Here is a 24,016-nt window from a genome sequence, read left to right as displayed (position 1 = left end):
CCTGCTAAATGATTTTCCTTTCTGCATTCTAATGACCTTCCAATCCATTTTTTTCTGTAACAGTGAGATTAAACTTTGAAAAATATATCAGAACACTTAAGAAGCCTAGTTCAAATCTTTCAATAGCTTTCCAACCAATGTATTTAGAATAAAATTCCAGTTCTTTTTCATGCTCTCCATCAATTGCCCCTGCCAATTTCTCCATCTCATTTCTCATCAATTTCCAAGACTTGTTCAGTATACTATGAAGCCTGTTTCTCAAAAATACAAGTCATATCAGATCCTTCAACATGGTATTTCCACACACTGGAACATCCTTTTCCCTCATTCTTCATCTGCTGACCTGCTATTACATCTTCAAGTTTTGACTCAAGTATCACTTCCTTAGTAAGATTTTTCATAATCATGGAACCACTGCCCTTTTAGAATTAGTCTGTTATAGTCTGTCTTCACGTAATCCAATTTTCCTCAGACCATGTATTGTAGTTTGTAATTATACATTTGTATATATTCAACTTCTAGTTTTGTTCTAAAATTATGGTGGTTGAATAGTAAGGGAAAAGCTTAGATTGGATGACAAATCAGGATAACTTAACCCTAATCTGACTCTACCATTCATTAACTTGAGCAGGATACTTAACTTCTCAGGGTCTTATTGTTCCCTCCTGGCAAAATCACTTATTTGGACAATGTGGCTTCCCAGATTCTGTTGTGGTTCAAAAATCCTGCTACTCTATGATCCTATAAATATTCTGAAACTTTAAGAGATAATGGACCATTTTCTTACTTCATTTGGGATACTAATATAAACTTGAGATGTGGACATTTTCAAAACTAGTATTTCAGTAGCTTTCCGCGACTATGAGGATACGGTTATGAATGTATTAACAGCTGACCTTTATTCATAAGGCCGAACCTAGGAAAAGTTGAAATCTGTGCCTCACAAAAATTGTAGTATTCTTCCCCATTTTGTTTCCTCCATTTTTAACCACAAATCCCAGACACCCTAAACCCTCTGCTCATCCTCAAACTATTTAGGATCACTCAGATACTTTCATGAAGCCTGGATCTTTCTGAGAAGCTCATCATTGTCAGACTTTTCTCACCCCAAACACACTTTTCATTTAGAATCCTATTCTCCTAAGATCTCACTCCATCATAAATAGAATTTTCTAAGTAAGCAATCAACACACATATTAATCTGTGCAGGAATGGTATGTTCTAAAGGTAATGTATTACTCTTTCCAAAGAGTGTTTCTATTAGATGAATATATTTATCTGTCTATATTCAGTTTTAAAGACAAGCTATGTTAAACTCTAAAAATATGTCATACCATTACTTTGAGATTTTTTTAAGTTAGTCATTTATAAATGTATTATTTTGTTTCTATTTTATACACAAATATGCAATGTTTTAGTTATATGTATTTCATAATTCTTTACAAACATTTATTCATACTGGAAAAAATTAAACTCTATGAGTGATATAAACTCTAAATTAAATGCTTAGAGAAGTCTATGGAAAAACTTTTTCTTCCATTTTGGTTTAAAAAACAAAATTTTGCTTTTAGTAATAAGTAAAATCAACACCTAACATATCGTATCATGTTTCTAATAGCATAGATTTAAAAAGCAGAGATTGTTGCTAAACAAACAGATACAGTATTATATTATCTTCTCTCTCTTTCAAGACATTTTAAAACACACTACATTTTAAAATAAATACATTGTATCCTAATCTTTAATCTGCATTTTCTTTTAAATTCTAGTTGTTACCAACCACAGCATACTATTTGGCAAACCTTTTCTTTAAAAAAATATTTTTCATGTACCATGTCCACTGGTGTCACTGTGATTAAGATATAGATTACAAAACAAAAAAATTCTATTTGGTTGCTATATGTTTGTGAGCAAAGAAGTTGATTAGGCATTCCTCTTTATTTAAGAGATATGTCAGTACATAGAGTTACAGTCTGCCTTCATTTAGTCTTTTCATTTGTGGTACTCCATATTACATGAGAGCACATCCATTTGAATCTTTTTAATATTCATGACCCTCTCACCAACCTGAACAAAAGAGCTAAAGCATTTGATAGCAATCTGAAGAACTTGATTAACAATGTACTAATCATCAGTACCATTGACCTGATTCAAAAATGTTTTCAATTTATCCATCACTTTTATAACCAAAGATGATTGCATTACTTTACCATTTTTTATTTAAATAAAACCCCAAGAGCTGAAAATATCAAGCTATTTCTACTAAATGCACCTTGCAACAATCTAATTTATTTTTAAACTAAGTTCTAAAGTGACCTATAATAACCAATTAGTACTTGAACATAGGAAACCAGGGCACAAGTGGTCTGTGGTAAAATCAATTCACTTTGACTTCACATCACTAAATGTTAAATTGTGCCAAGGAATTAATTTTGCAATAAATTGTTACTGCAGTTACAAAAATCCAACTAAAGGACATTACTAGGAGCAATTATCCATATATCAAAATGCATTGACTGTAGAGTGTGAACTATAATTACCCCCCAAATTGCTTATCATTCAAATGTTAATTTTAAAGATTTCATTTTTATGGCCATAACTTACTTTTTTTAATTTTTAAAAACTTATTTTTAATGTATCCTAAAAGTACACTATTGGCATAGTAAATTTCATAACAATTTAAAAGTATAAACATACACTAGTGTATCACTTTTGGACTCAACTATCAATTATCAGTATTATGGTAAAATAAAATGATATAGTGATCTAGAAGTAGAACAAATTGCCTTTTGTGATGAAATGTCACTGAGAACGAGGTTTACTAGCAAGCTTATGCAATATTATATTTTTAGAAAAAAAATAACACAATGAAATTGAATACATCTGACAAAAATTAGCGATACCATTCTCCAGACAGATTGAAACACATCTCCATATTTAAAGGTCTGAAGTGATAAACAATTTGGTTATTTCCTATGCTCATGCTCTTCTACTTTTTTAAATACCCAACTATATTTAATATCACATGCAGTAGCACACCTGTTGCAAAAAAGTGTTTTAAATCATACTTATGCATCTGATCAACATATTTTTATTCTCCATTTTTTCCTGAAATTTGATTATAAGAACAATTTAGACATCATTTAATATATTTAGGATATCATATATTTTGAAATCATTATTTAGGGTGGCAAACCATTGAGAACAGTAATATAATAGATCCCAATTTGTTTTAATGTATAATCTAGCTTTCAGTGTGAGAATTTAATATTCCAAATATTATTACTTTATTGATTCTTTGGCAAAGTCTACATGTAATTGCATGAAAGTAAATAGAACCAAATACTTAGTGAAGCAGATAATGTCTCCATACTAACCAGGACCTGGCATTTCTGGGAATCATGCCATTTGAGTCTATGTGGACTGACCTTAAGAAATCAAATATATCAGATTTAAATAATTACTTTTAAGCTTATTTTCTCTCCTACTTCTAATCCAGTTATTTAAAATAAAAATCTCAGGAGAAATTTTTCTACTCAATTGATTTTAGCTTACTAATAAGAGCATAAGATATTTTCAATTTATAATTAGGAGGAGTCATTATTTCTAAGGGTCATTTTAATAATTCTGGAATTCAGTATTCAATGTTTATAAGGCAATATATCTTTTAAATTCCCAGAAGCATAAAAATTTTATGGAAAAAAGTTAACTAATCTATATGAGGGTTAATTTTCTGATATAAATGGATCATCATGTATAAAAATTTTTAAATATTCTTATTTAAAAGTGTGAGTTCTAGCTTGAAAGGAATTTCCCAGACAAAACCACCCGTCTATAAACAAAAAAATGAAGATAATAAAAGCATCAGGATTATATTCTGTTCCTTAAATATTAAATAAAGGTGGGTGACTGGGCATTTCAGCTACGACAGTGGATTATTTTCTTATTCCTTTTCACATTGTTTTATCTATACTAAAAAATACATACAAAACTATACAAATAACTCAAAGTTTTAATATTTCCCTATGACTAGACTATACTATTTTTGCTATGTGTAAATGGTGATACTGAATTAAATGTTTTGATAAAAACTCTTTACACATGAGTGAATTTGGAAAATGAAGATAAACAGTTTTGTGAAAGATGCTTCTAAATAATGAAAATGGTTTAGTAACCTAAGCCTCCTTGGCTTGTCCAAAACTGTTTTTCCGTGATAGGTAACTACCTTGTGGATGATGAGCTGAAGTATAAATTTGGGATAAGTGCATGGTATAAAAATTCTCCAAATGCTCTTTGCACAATTCTCTGCAAAAGGCTGCCACTGAATTGCCCTCTTGGTCAAATGATTTTTTGTACCAACCATGTGGAATAGAAATTTGAAAATCTAGATGAAGTTTAAAAAGAAAAAAGAATCTCCAAGTAGTTTTAACAGAATCTTCCATTCTTAGTGAAAAAGAAGATGGTCAAGGCTAAAATGGAAAGTTGAGTTTCCAACAAGTAAACCATTATTCCTCCTTCTTTTGTTTTTAGGTTTGGAAGCATAAATACACACAACGTATGCATGTATATGTGAATGAGCATTCCTGAAAAGACCAGCATTCTTCTATGTAAAAGGATGAAAACTATCTAGCCTAATGCTGGACGTGAACTGATATCACACGCATATTGGTTATGCCTTGAAAGTTTCATATGGTCCCAGAAGTAAAAAACAGACCAAAATAAGACTTTTGAGTAAAGCAAACCAAAAAACAAAAAGATTCAAAGGTAAATTATGTGGGACTAAGAGGAAACATTCGTACAGAATGAAATATAAGTTGATCTCCATGGGGAGGAAGGGGGTAGTTTATGTAGCAATGTCTTAGAACTGTTTTTATATAAGCCTCTTAGACAATAGCACAAATTATTCTTCTGTTGAGGCTTATGCTCTTGGATCTCACTGACAAGATAATCCAGAACCTGTCTAACCCAGAAGAACATGTTTTCCTTGGGAGGTGGTACAGCTTTCTGACTCACACCTATATTTGTGTAGGTGATATCTACATTCCCCTGAAAGGTATGATTGAAAGAGTCCATTTCTTACAACGAAAACAACCTTCTATAAACTGAAATTTTTAGTTTTAAACAGCTTGGGGGGCATTCAGGTATACAGCCTAAGAGTTTATAATTAGTCTGACATTTCTAGACACAATTAACTTGCAGATTCAAATACTTGATTTACATATATAAATATCATCATGCACTGACACTTCATAATCTTCCTTTGGAAAATGAAACTACATCAGAAGTTATTCTCTGATGGGTATTCACTGAATTCTTACGGCTACACACACACACACACACACACACACGCACAGACATATACACACATTTGTGACATTCAGGATATCTTTTCTTAATCACTAAAAAATATTGCTAAGCAATAGTTTTCTGTTCTAGCATACTTAGAGGTCTTATGTGACTTTCAAATATAAACTCTTCAAATCTCTGACTGTAAAGAAAATTTATTAAATTAAATTTTATAGAGCCATTTACACATATTCTAATATCTTTTTATTTCTTCACAAACTACATACTCTTCATTAGTTTAGGTGTTAGATCTTTTAAAATCTGAGTGTTAGGAAATCACTTGTGAATAGATAAGAGAAGTTATTTTCATAATGCACTAAAAAATGAAGATATTGAATCAAACTTTATGCTTATTATTCAAATCCTAGAATATAAATTTAATGTAGTAACTATTTGTCAGAGAAATAGGTGTGATGCTCTACGTGTCATTTTACCAACTGTCTGACATTATTTCCAATCATATTTGCATGTATCTCTTTTGTAAATTGTCCAAAATATATATGGCAACATCCTGTCTGAAAAAAAAAATGAGTCAGAAAAGGAGTGAAGAGAACTATCAAAGTATAAAAATATTATCCCAAATCATATTGGATGGGTTTAGAAACATACACAGTCACTGATATCCAAAAAGAAAAACAAAAGAAATGTATCTCTTTAGAGAGCTATTGTGGATAAACCTTTCATTTTCCATTATTTTAAGAAAGTGTTGCTTAAATGTGTGTAATTTTGTCTTCGTACTGTAAAATGTTTAAATTGAATAGATTTAATTTTAGGTCCAGTCAAATGTGTAGTTGTCAAGCATTTAATGCTGAAATACACTGCCTTAAGAAATGTTATTTTAGAGCTGTTTGCCTTTTAAATTCTAACAAGCTGTATATCTGTTTGTCTAGCCACCATCAAGGAGACTATTGTAGCTGGAGGCATTGGTAGGAAGACGACTAAAGGGCTACATCATGTCAAAACCTCAAGTAGGAATTATTGCCTTTCTTGCATCAGTTCCCAGCTGTATTATGTCACCAAATCACATCACTGTAATCAAAGATGAATAAAATGTATTTTTTTCTTTACCTTAAATGCTTTTTCTGTCAATTACAATCAAAGGACATGACTTCAGGTCTGTCAGTTTGTGAGGCTCTTTCCTACTGATGACTAAAGCTGTAATCTGCTAAATATAAAATGGATCAGAAAAGTCTTAGAATGATTTTGTTATTAAGAATTTTTTTATTCCCCTCCCACAGGGGACAGAAAGTAATTGGTCTTTAAAGAATGAAATCAAAGATTTAAAAAAAAAAAATGACCCTTTTGGTTTTCATCCTTTTATTCTTTCCTCTTCCTGCCTTAATTCTAAATCTTCAGTTGTAACACCGGTTTGTTTTTCTGAGAAAATATACATAGTACTCTAATCAAAACTAAACAGCTCTTTGTAAATATTTTATTAACCCCGCATTTTTACAAGTCCAGAACTTTCTTGCCATAGTACTGCCTATTAGGTACCCTGTAATATTAGCAGTAATTCTGCTAATAACTCCAACTTCTAGGCAGGTTTCTGACTTGATTACATTATTAAGCATAATCAAAAACATTTTCCCAGAATGATTTTAGCTTGGTAGTAGGGATTGCTTCCTTTGATCTTCTTAGCATTATTTTATGATAGGTTGCTCCTCATTTACACTACAAATGCTGGCAAAAATGAAAGTGATATCTCTGCTAGCAGTGCCTGATAAAATAACTGGTTCAGCAGTCTCCGCCAGCTGCTTTCATCGATGAAAATCAGGTTGTTTATAATGGGGGAGAAAGGCTTAGAATGTAAATGTTTGCCATCATGAGAAGCTTGATAGGACTTGTCACGAACTTCTGCCTTCTCAATTAAATTTTTTCTTATTTCTTTATTTAATATTTAAGCAAATATTTGTGCAGTTAAGACACCCTTCTTAGGTTTCACATTAAATCCCATTCTTGGATGCTCATATCCAGAACTACTCTTGGGAAATGTAAGAATATAAATGCAATATATACAATCTTAATTTATTACCCCAGAATGTCTCATAAACACCTAACACCTGACTCTGTCCTTCTCCTTTATCTTCCATTACTATTTATTCACCAAAGTGAGAAATACACAGTTGTGTTGCCGTGGTGTTTTAAGATGTTTCTATTTCTTTAAGGTGGGAGAGAGGAAATCACAGACACCTGTTAGCCAGTATTGCTATTTCTCTGTTGTTCAGTGCCATGTGCGTGCACATGTGTGCACACACACAAGAAATACTAGGCTGAGAAAAAAGTGTGGAATAAAGCACTGCATATAATCTGGTAATAAAAACAAATATTTAGTGCCCTACCCCATTCCAGATGCCAGGAAACTCAAATCACTTGAAACAATATATCATACACAGAAATAAACCCAAATGTCTTCCAAGTACTTTGGCAAATGAGAGACTGCCGAGAGCATCACAAAAGAAACCTCTGAAGGAGCGAAAAGACAGAATTCTGCCTGTGATTTTGTCACTGGCTATGTGATCTTGAAATTAACTAAAAAAAATTCATTTCCTATGTGTACATACTTTTAAAACATGACGAGAATCAGGCCAGTTAGCACTCCCACCAGTTCCAAAAGCTAGAGAAATCATACAACATTAGAGCCCCCGAAACCTTATATATGTAACATGGTGCAACCCCTGCCCTCATTTTACAGTGAAGAAATAAAGGACCAAGACTCAAGATGCAAGGGAAAATTGCTGCTGAGCAGGCCAAGGTCAAGGATTCTTGAAACAAAATGACTGTGAAAAAGTGGAGCATCGAGCCTCACACCTAAATAAAAGTATCTAGAAAATTTTAATAAATTGTAAGAATGTATTTAATATCTAAATATGTTATTGAAAAACAAAACGTTTCACACAAGGCTAAACTCCCTTTAACTACCAACTCAAATTTCAATCTCCCTGACTCCATCCCATCCTATAACAAAGAAAAAATACTGCACCAGAATAGTTTGTTTCCTTCCAGATTGTGTGTGTCCACTGGGTAAAAAAGAATTTACTCTTTGAGTGGGGACCTGAACATGGTCTCAAACTCAGAGAATCCTGAGGATGAATTAAAGCCCAATATTATGCCTAAGCCTAATGATAAGCAAAGGACAGACCATCTTGGCAGGAACCCTTTGGTAATTGTATAAGCAAAGGTAGTCTATATCAATGTGCACATAATCTTCTCTACAGTACTGGATTCAAATCCACTTTCCAATATCTGTTAGTAGTAGGACTTTGAAAAAACTGATTTAAGCTCTCTGAGAACCAGTAACCTTATCTGTATACATTGAAGGGAATATTATCTACCCCATTGAGTTCCTTTGAAGATTAAACAAAATTAAATAGTAGGAGAGTGCTTGTGTACTGGTGCTACACTATCTAGTGTAGGCCAGAGCAGTCTGAATGGTTAATAAAGTGTGATTCACCTGACAAAGCCATATAGGTTGGAGGTAAACAAAAGAAGGTAATACAAATTAACATGGAGGAAAAATTACTATAAATAGCAATGAGTCAGGATAATGTCTTCAGTCTAAAAAAGCAAGTATCCAAATAGGCATCGGCACAGCATCACACAGCAAAATATCCAGATATTTTAGTGACTGTTTTGCTTCTCATTGGGATGTCTTAATGCTCCGCTGTCTCATTCCATGGAAATTACATAAAAATAGCAGATTCTCTATCCCACATACAGTGTGTCTGCACTTACAGGTGGCAGGTGGGAAGGCAACTCTAAAAGGAATGAGTCCCTATATTTCTAAATGCCCTGTGGCATATCTTGATGATACACAGTATGATACTAGAGATGTACCCTAAATCTTCAATATGGCAGCCGCTTTCCATTCCATACACAAAGCAGATAGGAAGTGTGGAGACGTGATGGAACATGCATCTTTCAACCTGGTAAATGCAGCTAGATTAACAAAAATATTTTACAACAGCCAATAATTAAAAAAGGATTGCTTGCCATTGCATAATTAGTTAATAAACCATATAACATACAACTGTTATTCCGTCGCAGACACCCTCTTCACACTGCACCATATGGCTAATTGCTTCGATCACGCATCACACCATACTGAGAATTCCTTCTCATCATCCTGTATTGGCTACAGACTCAGTTTGTGGCTAATGCGTGTGTTACCCTTTCACTGCATGTTTATTTTATGAGATGGTGGCGTCTGTTTTTGTGTTGATTCTGAAATGATAAACTACTTTATTTTAAAACATAACTAGAAAATGACTTCAATATTAATTTTCCAAGGTGGATCTTAAAATATAATTTCTGTTATCTTTTCCCCAGTTGTAACCCCAAATTCTGGCCTTTTGCATTTTGATCAGTGTCAACAATGGGAATCTGTATTTGTTATAATGTCGCTGGTGCATGTAAAACTTAAATTATCTAAGGGCATCATTTGAAAACATTTAACTGGTAGATTTCTTCTCTGTATCTACTGCAGGGTGATAGCAAGGCTCTAGGAGTCCCAAATAACTTAGTTTCAGAAACCCTGTCTTCCACATTCAATCTCCAAGAGCACCTCAGTGAGCAGCTTCCTACTGAATATCACTGTATGTTGGGGTATTCCAGATACGTGTCTTCAACATACTGTTTTCTAAATGAACACTAATTATATAATACTTATTTCGGGGTCTGAGGATTAAAAAAAGGAAAAATGTCAGACTGAAAAGTTGCAAAAGTAACTTAATTTTCAAATATAAAATCAAATATTTTGTTAATTTATTCAGATTTGACGGGCATCTAAACTGATTTTTTTTTTTTACTTTCTAGACCAGTTGTTTTGGCACTGGCCTTCGATTCTAAAATGATTTGGATGGGAGAGATAAAATTATCCCTAGGGCTAAATAGACTTATCTCAACAGCAGAAGAAGAAAAAAAAAAAAGCTAAGTAAAGCACATGATAAGCAACACACTCTCTTTGCCTAGAAGGGAAAGGAAATGTGAGAAAAGACCTTTTGTTTCATTTTGAGTTTTTTAAAAAGATATAGCTTCAATTTCATACTAGGAAAGCCCATTTCTGGTTGACAAATTTTCTGTTTCTAAACATTAAGAATGTTGCAAGTTAGGGAAAAAGATGTTTACCCTCTTTGAATTTAATCAAATTTGTTGATGGCAGAAATTAGCATGACTAGTGCTTAGCAGAAAATCAGGATGATTACTCCTAGCATGTCCCAGCCTTAAAGAACACAACTTGCTCATTTTGTATTTCAGCCAAAGTAATTTTATAACAGTTTGGCTTCTGCTGTCTTTCAAGGATAAGCAGAATAAGTGAGTATGTTTTCCTTTTTCAAAGAGGAATCATTTAATGATGAGACAAATTTGGATACTACTTTAGTTTGAGGTATAATCTCCACATTCATAAAAATTCATGTATAAAACCATGGAATTATATGGACAAAGGCCTCTCGGATTGGAAGTCAAAATAATGCTAGTATAATTTTCCCAGATTTAACAGAGCATTCCTACTTTTGTTGGGCCACCAAATTGCTAGATAAAATTACATGTGTTTGTGTATTTCTTTATAGTCATCCTAAAACTCAAATATATCCAGCTTTTATAACCAGGATTCCAAATGAATCTTGGTTCACCCCCAGTTAGTTATAACATTTCACAAAGTCTTTGAAATTAATAGCTGAGTCAGTTTTACACACTAGTTTAAAAAGGAACGAAAATCACGATGGCACCAATATTATCAAACTAATTCATACTACCAATTAAAGAAGCACTTATTTCTTTCATAACTAATTTAACCTATTTCCACATGACGCCTAGTATGAAAAAAAGTGCTTATATCTCTATCCTAAATAATTTATTTTTCAATACACTCAGCTTTATTAGAGCATGTTCTGTTTAATTTGTAGGTGGGCAGTGGGGACATGATTTAAGACTAGGACCCTCCATTTTTATGAAGCTTTGCTGCTTCCTTTTCACCTACCTATTAATCTGGCTATGATGCTTTTTTTTTCTTTTTTTTTTTAGGTAGCCTAAGATGAGAAACAAACTGCATAAGGATTACCTTTAATAGGTGTCAACTTCCTCCCTGGTTCTTTGCTTAAAGGAATAAAGAAAACCTTCGGTTTGTTTCCTTTTTTTTCTCCCAGTAAGCAAGAAGAGAGTTTGCAACAATCCCATGATAACAAATAAAAGAAAGGTTTGGGTGAGTTATCATGAGGGATGATTTGCTAGCTCTAATTTCTTTGCTTTCCAAGATTAAAGGAGACATTTCTGCTATGGCTAGAGGAGTACCCCAGCTGATTTAACTGCCAGGAGTCCCTACCACGTCACTGGACTATTGCCTAAAATTTGTAAGGTCTGGCTTCTTGACACCATATAATTTCATTATGTCCGATCCTATAGAGATGCCGGGTGTGCAAGGGCACCAGGATGCCCATAGTAAATCAGCTGTTTCAATGCACCTAATAGTACCCTGGTGCCCAGGAAGTGTTAACTCACTTCACATGAGTGAACAGTCTACTTCCAGATAGCAGTTTACCCACCCGGGGCTCACCATAGGATTGGCCCATTATTAATAAAACTTCAGCCTTTGCTCACTTTCACAATGGATCTTGCCTTGGATACGCCATTTTCAGAGGCATTGCTTTCTGGTTTGGTACATTTATACCAAGTTCTATTTTCTTTTAACTAAGTATAGGAATAAGAACTCATTTTAATGAGAAAATTCATTCATTTATAAAACAAGGCAAATTTACAATAATTTCTTTGGTTGCTTCTGATTCTTCTCCAATATTCCTCATGGCCCAACATGCTAAACCTTCCACTGAATACTGTACACAAACTGACACAAAGAAAAAAACTACTGAGCTTTAATTGCGTGTTAATAAGTTTTTTTAATTGACCTACTCTAGTTTGGTGTATTCTGTGTTATCTTTTGCTTGTTTTATCTAGAGACCATGCTGTGATATTGCCTCAATGAACCAAAGACAGGGAAATACACAGTCTGGATATGAGTAAACTAAAACAGTTGGCATTTCCCTCTCCTGATGATTTTTGTTCTTTGTAAAGCTACTAAGAGGTTTTTGAAGAAGACGCTGGGAAAATCAAAGTTAAAGTAAGAAAACTTTTATTCCTATAGGTTATCTCACATTTTTGCAAACATACCCCATTTCCTCACTTAATTGTGTAATTAAAATATTTTATTTCTACATTTTAACAAGGATACTTACATTCAAAGCCATACTTCCCCATGATATTTTGAATCATCAGTAAGTTTTTAGGTTTTTTTTTGTTGTTAGTGTTTTAGAGAAAATCAGATTTTCTCAAGAGAAGACACCCAAGCCAACAGGTTACAACAATGTTAACACACAAATTCTTCCGTGGGTTTTAAATTTACAAAAACGGAATCTTCTGTCCACCTCAATTAGAGAAGCTATTTTGTATAATAGAGTGCTCTGCCAGGTAATGTACCGTATTTTCTATTTGAGTTTGCACCATATTTTATCTACTTGCATATAGCTGTGAATATATCTACAGCAAACATTCATTCTTTGGGAGATGTATTTGCAAGGACAGTATGAAATGGGGAAAATGCAAAATCTGTCTGAGATGGGGAAGATGCCCAACTGTGAGGAATGTGAGAATGGAAATATATGAGGTGTGACAATAAAGTAATAAAACTAATTTCCTTGTGTGGTTCATAAACTAGCTCTAAAGTCAGTCCCATGAATGGAGTTCCAAAAATGCTCTAAGCGGTCGCAACCCTATGAAATCAGCTCATCAGATTCCCGATTCCATTGCTAAAATGTGCAGCACACTTTGGGGTGTTAACATTTCTGTATGTTTGTAAAAATATATATATATCCCCTTAAAAGTCTTACTTTATAAAGTCTTTGGACCTAATCTTTTTGAAATTCCATGATAAACTTCTTATAAAGTTCTTTGAAACACTTGACAAAGCTTTAAAACTCCAACTATTTTCCACATAATTAATCACATTGTGTATAGCATGTTACAGCATATTCTGGTAAGGTGAGGTTGCATAATAGGGTCTTGTTTATCTAACCTGACTATCAGGTGTATGAATAGGTATTTTCTGTGAAAAATTTTAAGGAACTTGAGAAGGAAATGTAAGAGGATCCATCAAGAAGTATCAGTGGTCCAAGGAAAATTCCAATATATGAGAAGAGAGAAGCGCAAATGAGGAAAAAGTAAATAACATTTCTCTTCCTAATTCCTATTTATGTTCTGAAGTGACTTCAAATAGATTGTATATTAAAAATTTAAAGTTTATTTCATTGCTCCTTTGAATTTGTGGAACCAAACCTTAAAGGTTAATTGATACTGATCTAACTAGGAAGGGAAGTGAATATTACACTTTTTGTCAAGCAGAAAATGAACCTCATTCAAGCTTTTTGCATTTGATAAAATTACTTTATGAAATTGCTTCTTCACCTGAAAATGAATTTTTCTTCCAAATTTCTCACATTAATTGCTGATAGTTTTACTGTGTAAGTTCTCCTTTAAATAAAGAAGAGCATCAAATGGTTTAGAAATCAGCTGAGAAAACAGGCTTTTGTTTATATCTAATTTCAATAAAGAATCATTTCCTAGTCATTAGTGATGTTAGTTAAGGACAAAAGCCGATTATGTTAAGGCCAATATGTCTGATGCATTATGTCAGAAATGGGACTTTTTGAATTATAAACCTGTGGTTTTTCAAAGAAGAAAACCCAGACCCAGAAAAGCAAAGTGCTTTACCCAACATCGCATAGCAACTTAGTGGCAGAACCAGAATTCAATTTCGGCTTTATAAGCACCCTGTAACCAGCCATTGTCTATTCTGCTCGCGTGAACCAGTCACATGTATAAAAATCCAATTCCTCCTTTCTGGAAGGGGAAGTTGGTCATGGCCACTTGCAGAGCCCTCTGGCCACTAATTAGTCTACTAGTTACAAAATGAGCCAGCTGTGGTGGTCCCCACCCTCACTGGCATACGGCCTGAAAGAGTGCTACCGAAACCCACTCCACCATGGAGACTTGTCCTGTTTTCTCTATACGTGGGCACCTGACAAAAGGGGAGAAGGTGAGCTGAAATCCAGCCTGTGCTCTGTGTAATGGTTCATTTTATGTATCATGCTGGCTAAGCCTTGGTGCCTCTAGATTTGGTCAAACATTATTCTGGATATTTCTGTGAAGGTGTTTGCTTGGATAAGGTTAATATTTGAATCCATGGATTTTGAGTAAAGCAGATTACCCTCCATCATGTGGCTGGGCCTCAACCAATTAGTTGGGATCTTAACAGAACAAAGATTGACCGCCCAGAGAAGTAGCTCTGCCAGCAGACTCCGTTTGGACTTGAACAGCAACACTTCCCCGAGTCTCCAGCCCGCCAGCCAGACACATCAGATTCTGGTCCCACCAGGCCTCTACAACTGTGTGAGCCAGTTCCTTAAAGTAAACCTCTCTCTGTATATATATCCCAATAGTCCTATTTCTTTGGAAAATCTTGACAAATACACTTTGTTCACCAGTCTAGGTGGAAGGGGCACTTATTTCTAACCCTCATAAAGATACACTACGGGCTAGCAAAAGGCCTATTTTTCTTTCATTGTCACTTATTTTTCACCCCATAACTAATAATAAGTTAAACACTGAGGGTCTGAGTTAGTGCCTTTGAATGAATGTTTAAAATATTAAAACTTGATACGTACCCTTGAAAGGTGCCTAGGACCTCAGAATCACCTGTGTTGCAACTATGATGGAAAAGAAGAAACCAGAAAGTACCATCAGGTGGTAAAGTCTTCCTTCTGGCCCCAATTCCCTCTTCCACTCTGTGGCTTTGACCTATGGCTTCCTCCTCCCCTCATGACCATGGCCTCTCTTGTTGCTGACTGATCTGTTCCCCGCAGTGCTGATGCCCGTGTGACCCCTGCTCAGATGACTGTGTTTGTTGTTCTGTCTCTGGCCTGGACTCTAACTCGACACAGTTCAGTCGTGATAACTCAGCAGAAAGGTCCCAGTTACTTCTCTGGGCAAATTGAGGCTTTGGGGCAGTGGAATTTGATGTGTATTTATTAACTCCTATTGCCCTAGCCTACTTCCTGTAACTGCTCCTCAATAAATTATTAACATTAATTTGTAATTGAACCACGTTCCTATTCCCTTAAAGTAAAATATTATAAAGTAGGATCTTGAACCATTTGCTTTCTATATTTGATATAAAGTATTTTTCTATCAAAAATGATGCATAACAAAATTATTTTAACTCAATGAGTTAGCTACATGCTGCTAATGAGTGTAATAAAAAGCAGAACTTTACAAGCATAATTATGATAAAAATTCTAGTGAACAATTCCAAGGCAGAAGATCACAGATTAAGGCATACACTGCATATTCCAGAAAACTAACTAGAATATGCAGTACTGTACATGGCTTTGGGAGAAAAAAAATATACTTTAGCCAAGAAAACAAACCGCATGCAATTTTGGTAAGTTTTTGGTTTTATATACCATGAATATGAAATAGTCTCACAAATAAATATATTTTCATTTTAAAGATTCTCACAAGATATTATATGTATTATGATTTGGGCATGGATTGGTTTATTTACTGGTGGAAGAATTATTGAAGCAAGGGAGAGTTTTTTCCAACAAAGTCTTCTCTAGTTACAGACGTAATTATCCACATTTAATGGAACACCACTAGCTCTTCCTCCTTTCTAAAGCCTTTCTTGATCTCACGGATCCCCAGCTTTGGACTTCAGGACAACTCAAGCCTATCTACTATCTCAGTTTAGTGTTGATCCCCTCACCTTACTGTTTTATTTCTATGCATATAACCTTGTCATATTACTAGATTCTAAACTTTTTCAAAGCGGAAAATGTGTTTCTAAGAATTCTTTGTGTCTCGCACATGGCACCTTCTAGTTGAATGGTCAATAGGTAAGGAGCAGTATTTCTTCTTTGGGCAACGTTGGACCTATTAGACCTATTAGATGAGATTGGTTTTCTGTTTTGAAAGGTGATGAACACAATGAATAATTTACATTGCATTTGGTTAAAGTAACAAAGAATCCATACTTGGTGTTCCAGGACCACTAATGCTTGCCATTTGAGGGATCACGGTTGACATTACCTGTATTCACCTTCCTCGTGGCTCTTTGGTAGAAAGGAACTAGAGCTGCTACAGATGAAACTTAGAAGAAACTAGCAAGAGTAAACAGATCCTTTACCGTTGCCAGCAAGCAGGGCATATTGTTTCTCCTATTGTCTTTATGACTTGCACTCTGTAATAAGTTTGTAGCACCCATTCTCTATGAAGCATTCCAAAATCAGCTCTCTGCATTTAGCCTCCAGCTGCCCCCCTCAGACCTTGGGCTGGCATTCAAGTGAGCTTTTCTACATCTCTGTTTTGTAAGTGAAATAACAATTGGCCATAAAGAGACCCACTCTCATTCAAAAATATTTTGATACAAACTTTTGAAATTTAAGTTGCTGTCTGGTTACCAGCTTCCCACAGGGTCTGTTAGATTTATATTCCTTATCTAAAAGCCTTAAGCAGAGTAGAAAGAAGAGTCACTCTCCAGATTCACCTATGATTCATTCACTTATTTCTTTAAAGTAGTTGTTACTGAACATAGGCTGTGTTCCAGACATGGTGCTACTTCTGGAGAGATAACTGCAAACAAGACAGTTATGGCCTCAGTCCTCACAGGGCTGCCAAAAAAAGTAAAATTTTTAATAAGCAGATATAGCTCAGCCTTGGAGACATAAAAATACATCTTCTAAGGCCACAGCACATGCAAAACAATTAAATAAGATACTATGAATTAAGTTAACTACAGTAGACAATTCTAATGAACGTGCAAACTGAATAGAATTGACATTAGACTATGAGATTATAAAGATTAGCTCAGAAAAAATACCCAGTCGTAGTACTTCTTGGCAGAACCAGTGCTAAATTTTTATTTTCTGATAGATTGCATTACTTGATGAAATGGGCTAAGAACAATGCCAAGGCCCAAAATAATATTGACTCAAATCCATTTCAGTCATACACACATTTCATTTCTCCCTTTTCTACCTCCTGTTCGGAATTACTCCAGCACTCTGCCTTTACTGAAAAGAATGAATCACAGACAAGACAAAGAAACTAAGAGCAGTATTATTACCAGTGGCACAAATCAAAGGGGCTCGCCACATGAATTCTGCCAGACTTGGAGATGTCTTTTATTAGATTTTTTTCCCTTTACATTTGTTGAAAGAGAGAAAATATGATAGCATCTCTCAAAGAAGAAATTCCAACTTTAAAAAACAAATTGAGAAGAAAGGAGTTACATTTCCCTTTCTGAATCATAAATTCGAAAAATTCTGGGAAATAACTAGTCTCCCCAGCATTGCTCAAGAAAATTATTAACCAACTTTAAATAAATCCTGCTGCTATCCACAGAGTTAGTCCTCACAAATCACAAGTCCACATCTGTAGAAGGATCTTGGAGGGGCCCCAATCGCCTCTCAGAAAAATGTTTCTGTATGTCTATACTTTAAGTCAGAGCATTCCAACCCCACACCCAAACTTAAGGCCAATATGTTACCCAGCTTCATGTGAGGTAAGACAAAGCAGAACCAGAATACTGATTTGATGCATACAGATTTACAAACTATAGCTTATCCCACAAGAATCTAAATACATACTTCCTTAAAATTTCATTAAGTGTAATCAATACCTAGGTCAGAAAACTTTTTTAAAGGATATAATGACATTCACAACTTAAAAAGAAGTTGTCAACTTAATATTCTCGTTCACAAAATTTCATCAGTGTTTCTTCCCTTTTTTATGGGTACTTTTTTATTGTGGTAAAAAATACATAAAATTTGCCATCTTAATTTTAAGTATAACTATACGTATACTGTGCAACAGATCCCTAGAACTTTCTGGTCTTGCAAAACTGAAACACTCTATCCACTGAACAACAACTCCCTTTATTCCCTCCCCTCAAGCCCTGGTAACCATCATTCTACTTTCTGTTTCTAAGAATTTGACTACTTTGGGTACCTCCTATAAGTGTAATCATGCAGTTTTTATCTTTTTGTGGCTGGCTTATTTCACTTAGCATAATGTCCTCAGGGATTTATTTTTGTTGTAGCATATGACAGTATTTCCTTTTTTAAGGCTGATTTATATACAGATATATATAAATATATGTATATACACACATATAATCATATTTTATTTATCCATTCATCTGTAATAGACATTTAGCTTGCTTCCACCTCTTGGCTATTGTGAATAATGATGCTATGAACATAGGTGTGTAAATATCTCTTCAAGATCTTGTCTTCTATTCTTTTGACATATACCCAGAAGAGGATTTGCTGGATAATATCGTAATTCTATTTTTAAGTTTTTTGGGAAACTCCATCAGTTTTACACAGTGGCTGCACCATTTTACTTTCCCACCAACAGTGCACAAGAGTTCAAATTTCTCCACATCCTCACCATCACATATTTTTTTCATAGTGGTCATCCTAACAATTAGGAGGTAACATTTCAGCATGGTTTTGATTTACATTTCCCTGCTTATTAGTTTTGTTGATCCTCTTTTCAAATGCTAGTTGACCATTTATATACACGTATTTTGAAAATATCCAAGTCCTTTACCCATTTTTAAATCTGGTTGCTTTTTTGAGATTTAGGAGTTGCTTAAATATTTTGAATATTAACCCTTTTTCATATATATTTTTTTCTCCCATTGTGTGTAGGTTGCATTTTCACTGTTGATTGTTACTTGCTATGTAGAATTTTTAAAATTTGATGTAGTTCTACTTGTCAATTTTTGCCTTTGTTGCCTGTGCATTTGGTTTCATATCCAAGAAATCACTGCAAAATCTAATAGCATGAAATTTTTCTTTTTTTTTTTCTTTTTTTTTTTGCGGTACAAGGGCCTCTAACTGTTGTGGCCTCTCCCGTTGCAGAGCACAGGCTCCGGACACACAGGCTCAGCAGCCGTGGCTCACGGGCCCAGCTGCTCCGCGGCATGTGGGATCTTCCTGGACCAGGGCACGAACCCGTGTCCCCTGCATCGGCAGGCGGACTCTCAACCACTGCGCCACCAGGGAAGCCCTGTAGTAAGTTTTGAAATCAGGATGTGTGAGATCTCCAGCTTGCTTTTTCTAGTCAAAATTGTTTTGTCTACTCAGGGTCCCTTGAGATTCCATATGAATTTCAGGATGGATTTTTCCATTTCTATAAAAAAAAAATGCCATTGGGATTTTGATAGAGATTGCATTGAATCTGTAGATGGCTTTGGGTAGTATGGATATTTTAACAACATTAAGTCTTCCACTCCATGAAAATAGGATAGATGTCTATTTTTATTATCTTCTGTAATTTCTTTCAGCAATGTTTTCCAATTTTTGAAACATACATTTTTCACCTCTTGGTTAAGTTTATTCCTAACTATTTTATTGTTTTTGATGTTATTGTAAATGGGTTTTCTTGATTTTCTTTTCAGACTGTTCAGTTATTGTATGAAAAACAACTGATTTTTGCATGTTGACTTTGTATTCTTCCATTTTACAGAAATTGTTAATTAATTCCAACAGTTTTTCTTTTTTACCAGTTCTTTGGGATTTTCTATATACAGGATTATATCATTAAGAAATAATGGCAATCTTACATCTTCCTTTACAATGTAGATGCTTTTATTTTTCTTGCCTAATTGCTCTGGCATGGACTTCCAGTACTACATTGAATAGAAGTGGTGAGAGTAAACATCTTTGGCTTGTTCTTGATTTTAGAGGAACAGATTTCAGTTTTTAACCATTGAGTATGATGTTAGCTATAAGCTTTTTTATATATGATTCTTATTATGTTGGTTCAATTTCTTCTGTTCCTAGTTTGTTGATTGCTTTTACTTGAAAAGTATGTTGAATTTTGTCAGATACTTGTCCTTCATTAACTAAGATGAACATGTAGTTTTGTTCTTCATTGTTTAATGTGGTGCATTACAGTGATGATCTTCATACGTTGAATCATTCTTATATTCCAGGAAAAAATTAAAAAAACATTTTGTCATGGTGTATAATACTTTTAATGTGCTGTTGAATTTGGCTAGCTAGTGTTTCAATGAGGATTTTTGCATCTCTGTTCATCAGGGAAATTGGCCTGTTATTTTCTATTCTTATAGTATCTTTGTCTGATTTTGGTATCAGGGTAATCCTGACCTCATAAAAAAGAGACTGAAAGTGTTCCCTCCTCTTAAATATTTTGGAGTAATTTGAGAAATACTTTTTTTTTTTTTTTTTAAACATCTTTATTGGGGTATAATTGCTTTACAATGGTGTGTTAGCTTCTGCTTTATAACAAAGTGAATCAGTTATACATATACATATGTTCCCATATGTCTTCCCTCTTGCGTCTCCCTCCCTCCCACTCTCCCTATCCCACCCCTCCAGGCTGTCACAAAGCACAGAGCTAATATCCCTGTGCCTTGCGGCTGCTTCCCCCTAGCTATCTACCTTACTACGTTTGTTAGTGTGTATATGTCCATGGCTCTCTCTCGCCCTGTCAAAGCTCACCCTTCCCCCTCCCCATATCCTCAAGTCCGTTCTCCAGTAGGTCTGCGTCTTTATTCCTGTCTTACCCCTAGGTTCTTCATGACATTTTTTTTCCCCTTAAATTCCATATATATGTGTTAGCATACGGTATTTGTCTTTTTCTTTCTGACTTACTTCACTCTGTATGACAGACTCTAGGTCTATCCATCTCATTACAAATAGCTCAATTTCATTTCTTTTTAAGGCTGAGTAATATTCCATTGTATATATGTGCCACATCTTCTTTATCCATTCATCCGATGATGGGCGCTTAGGTTGTTTCCATCTCCGGGCTATTGTAAATAGAGCTGCAATGAACATTTTGGTACATGACTCTTTTTGAATTTTGGTTTTCTCAGGGTATATGCCCAGTAGTGGGATTGCTGGGTCATATGGTAATTCTATTTGTAGTTTTTTAAGGAACCTCCATACTGTTCTCCATAGTGGCTGAACCAATTCACATTCCCACCAGCAGTGCAAGAGTGTTCCCTTTTCTCCACACCCTCTCCAGCATTTATTGTTTCTAGATTTTTTGATGATGGCCATTCTGACTGGTGTGAGATGATATCTCATTGTAGTTTTGATTTGCATTTCTCTAATGATTAATGATGTTGAGCATTCTTTCATGTGTTTGTTGGCATTCTGTATATCTTCTTTGGAGAAATGTCTATTTAGGTCTTCTGCCCACTTTTGGATTGGGTTGTTTGTTTTTTTGTTATTGAGCTGCATGAGCTGCTTGTAAATTTTGGAGATTAATCCTTTGTCATTTGCTTCATTTGCAAATATTTTCTCCCATTCTGAGAGTTGTCTTTTGGTCTTGATTATGGTTTCCTTTGCTGTGCAAAAGCTTTGAAGTTTCATTAGGTCCCATTTGTTTATTTTTGTTTTTATTTCCATTACTCTAGGAGGTGGGTCAGAAAGGATCTTGCTGTGATTTATGTCATAGAGTGTTCTGCCTATGTTTTCCTCTAAGAGTTTGATAGTTTCTGGCCTTACATTTAGGTCTTTAATCCATTTTGAGCTTATTTTTGTGTATGGTGTTAGGGAGTGATCTAATCTCATACTTTTACATGTACCTGTCCAGTTTTCCCAGCACCATTTATTGAAGAGGCTGTCCTTTCTCCACTGTACATTCCTGCCACCTTTATCAAAGATAAGGTGTCCATATGTGCTTGGTTTATCTCTGGGCTTTCTATCCTGTTCCATTGATCTATCTTTCTGTTTTTGTGCCAGTACCATACTGTCTTGATTACTGTAGCTTTGTAGTATAGTCTGAAGTCAGGGAGCCTGATTCCTCCAGCTCCTTTTTTCGTTCTCAAGATTGCTTTGGGTATTCGGGGTCTTTTGTGTTTCCATACAAATTGCGAAATTTTTTGTTCTAGTTCTGTGAAAAATGCCAGTGGTAGTTTGATAGGGATTGCATTGAATCTGTAGATTGCTTTGGGTAGTAGAGTCATTTTCACAATGTTGATTCTTCCCATCCAAGAACATGGTATATCTCTCCATCTATTTGTATCATCTTTAATTTCTTTCATCAGTGTCTTATAATTTTCTGCATACAGGTCTTTCGTCTCCTTAGGTAGGTTTATTCCTAGATATTTTATTCTTTTTGTTGCAATGGTAAATGGGAGTGTTTTCTTGATTTCACTTTCAGATTTTTCATCATTAGTATATAGGAATGCCAGAGATTTCTGTGCATTAACTTTGTATCCTGCTACTTTACCAAATTCATTGATTAGCTCTAGTAGTTTTCTGGTAGCATCTTTAGGATTCTCTATGTATAGTATCATGTCATCTGCAAACAGTGACAGCTTTACTTCTTCTTTTCCGCTTTGGATTCCTTTTATTTCCTTTTCTTCTCTGATTGCTGTGGCTAAAACTTCCAAAACTATGTTGAATAAGAGTGGTGAGAGTGGGCAACCTTGTCTTGTTCCTGATCTTAGTGGAAATGCTTTCAGTTTTTCACCATTGAGGATGATGTTTGCTGTGGGCTTGTCATATATGGCCTTTATTATGTTGAGGAAAGTTCCCTCTATGCCTACTTTCTGCAGGGTTTTTATCATAAATGGGTGTTGAATTTTGTTGAAAGCTTTCTCTGCATCTATTGAGATGATCATATGGCTTTTCTCCTTCAATTTGTTAATATGGTGTATCACGTTGATTGATTTACGTATATTGAAGAATCCTTGCATTCCTGGAATAAACCCCACTTGATCATGGTGTATGATCCTTTTAATGTGCTGTTGGATTCTGTTTGCTAGTATTTTGTTGAGGATTTTTGCATCTATGTTCATCAGTGATATTGGCCTGTAGTTTTCTTTCTTTGTGACATCCTTGTCTGGTTTTGGTATCAAGGTGATGGTGGCCTCGTAGAAGGAATTTGGGAGTGTTCCTCCCTCTGCTATATTTTGGAAGAGTTTGAGAAGGATAGGTGTTAGCTCTTCTCTAAACATTTGATAGAATTCACCTGTGAAGCCATCTGGTCCTGGGCTTTTGTTTGTTGGAAGATTTTTAATCACAGTTTCAATTTCAGTGCTTGTGATTGGTCTGTTCATATTTTCTATTTCTTCCTGATTCAGTCTTGGCAGGTTGTGCATTTCTAAGAATTTGTCCATTTCTTCCAGATTGTCCATTTTATTGGCATAGAGTTGCTTGTAGTAATCTCTCATGATTTTTTTTATTTCTGCAGTGTCAGTTGTTACTTCTCCTTTTTCATTTCTAATTCTATTGATTTGAGTCTTCTCCCTTTTTTTCTTGATGAGTCTGGCTAGTGGTTTATCTATTTTGTTTATCTTCTCAAAGAACCAGCTTTTAGTTTTATTGATCTTTGCTATCGTTTCCTTCATTTCTTTTTCATTTATTTCTGATCTGATTTTTATGATTTCTTTCCTTCTGCTAGCTTTGGGGTTTTTTTGTTCTTCTTTCTCTAATTGCTTGAGGTGCAAGGTTAGGTTGTTTATTTGAGATGTTTCCTGCTTCTTAAGGTGGGCTTGTATTGCTATAAACTTCCCCCTTAGAACTGCTTTTGCTGCATCCCATAGGTTTTGGGTCGTTGTGTCTCCATTGTCATTTGT

This window comes from Delphinapterus leucas, chromosome 4 (genome assembly GCF_059928025.1).
Source record: "Delphinapterus leucas isolate spDelLeu-1000000601 "Yukka" chromosome 4, BTC_Dleu_Yukka2, whole genome shotgun sequence".
NCBI classification, from domain to species: Eukaryota; Metazoa; Chordata; class Mammalia; order Artiodactyla; family Monodontidae; genus Delphinapterus; species Delphinapterus leucas.
Note: the sequence above shows the minus strand (reverse complement) of the source record.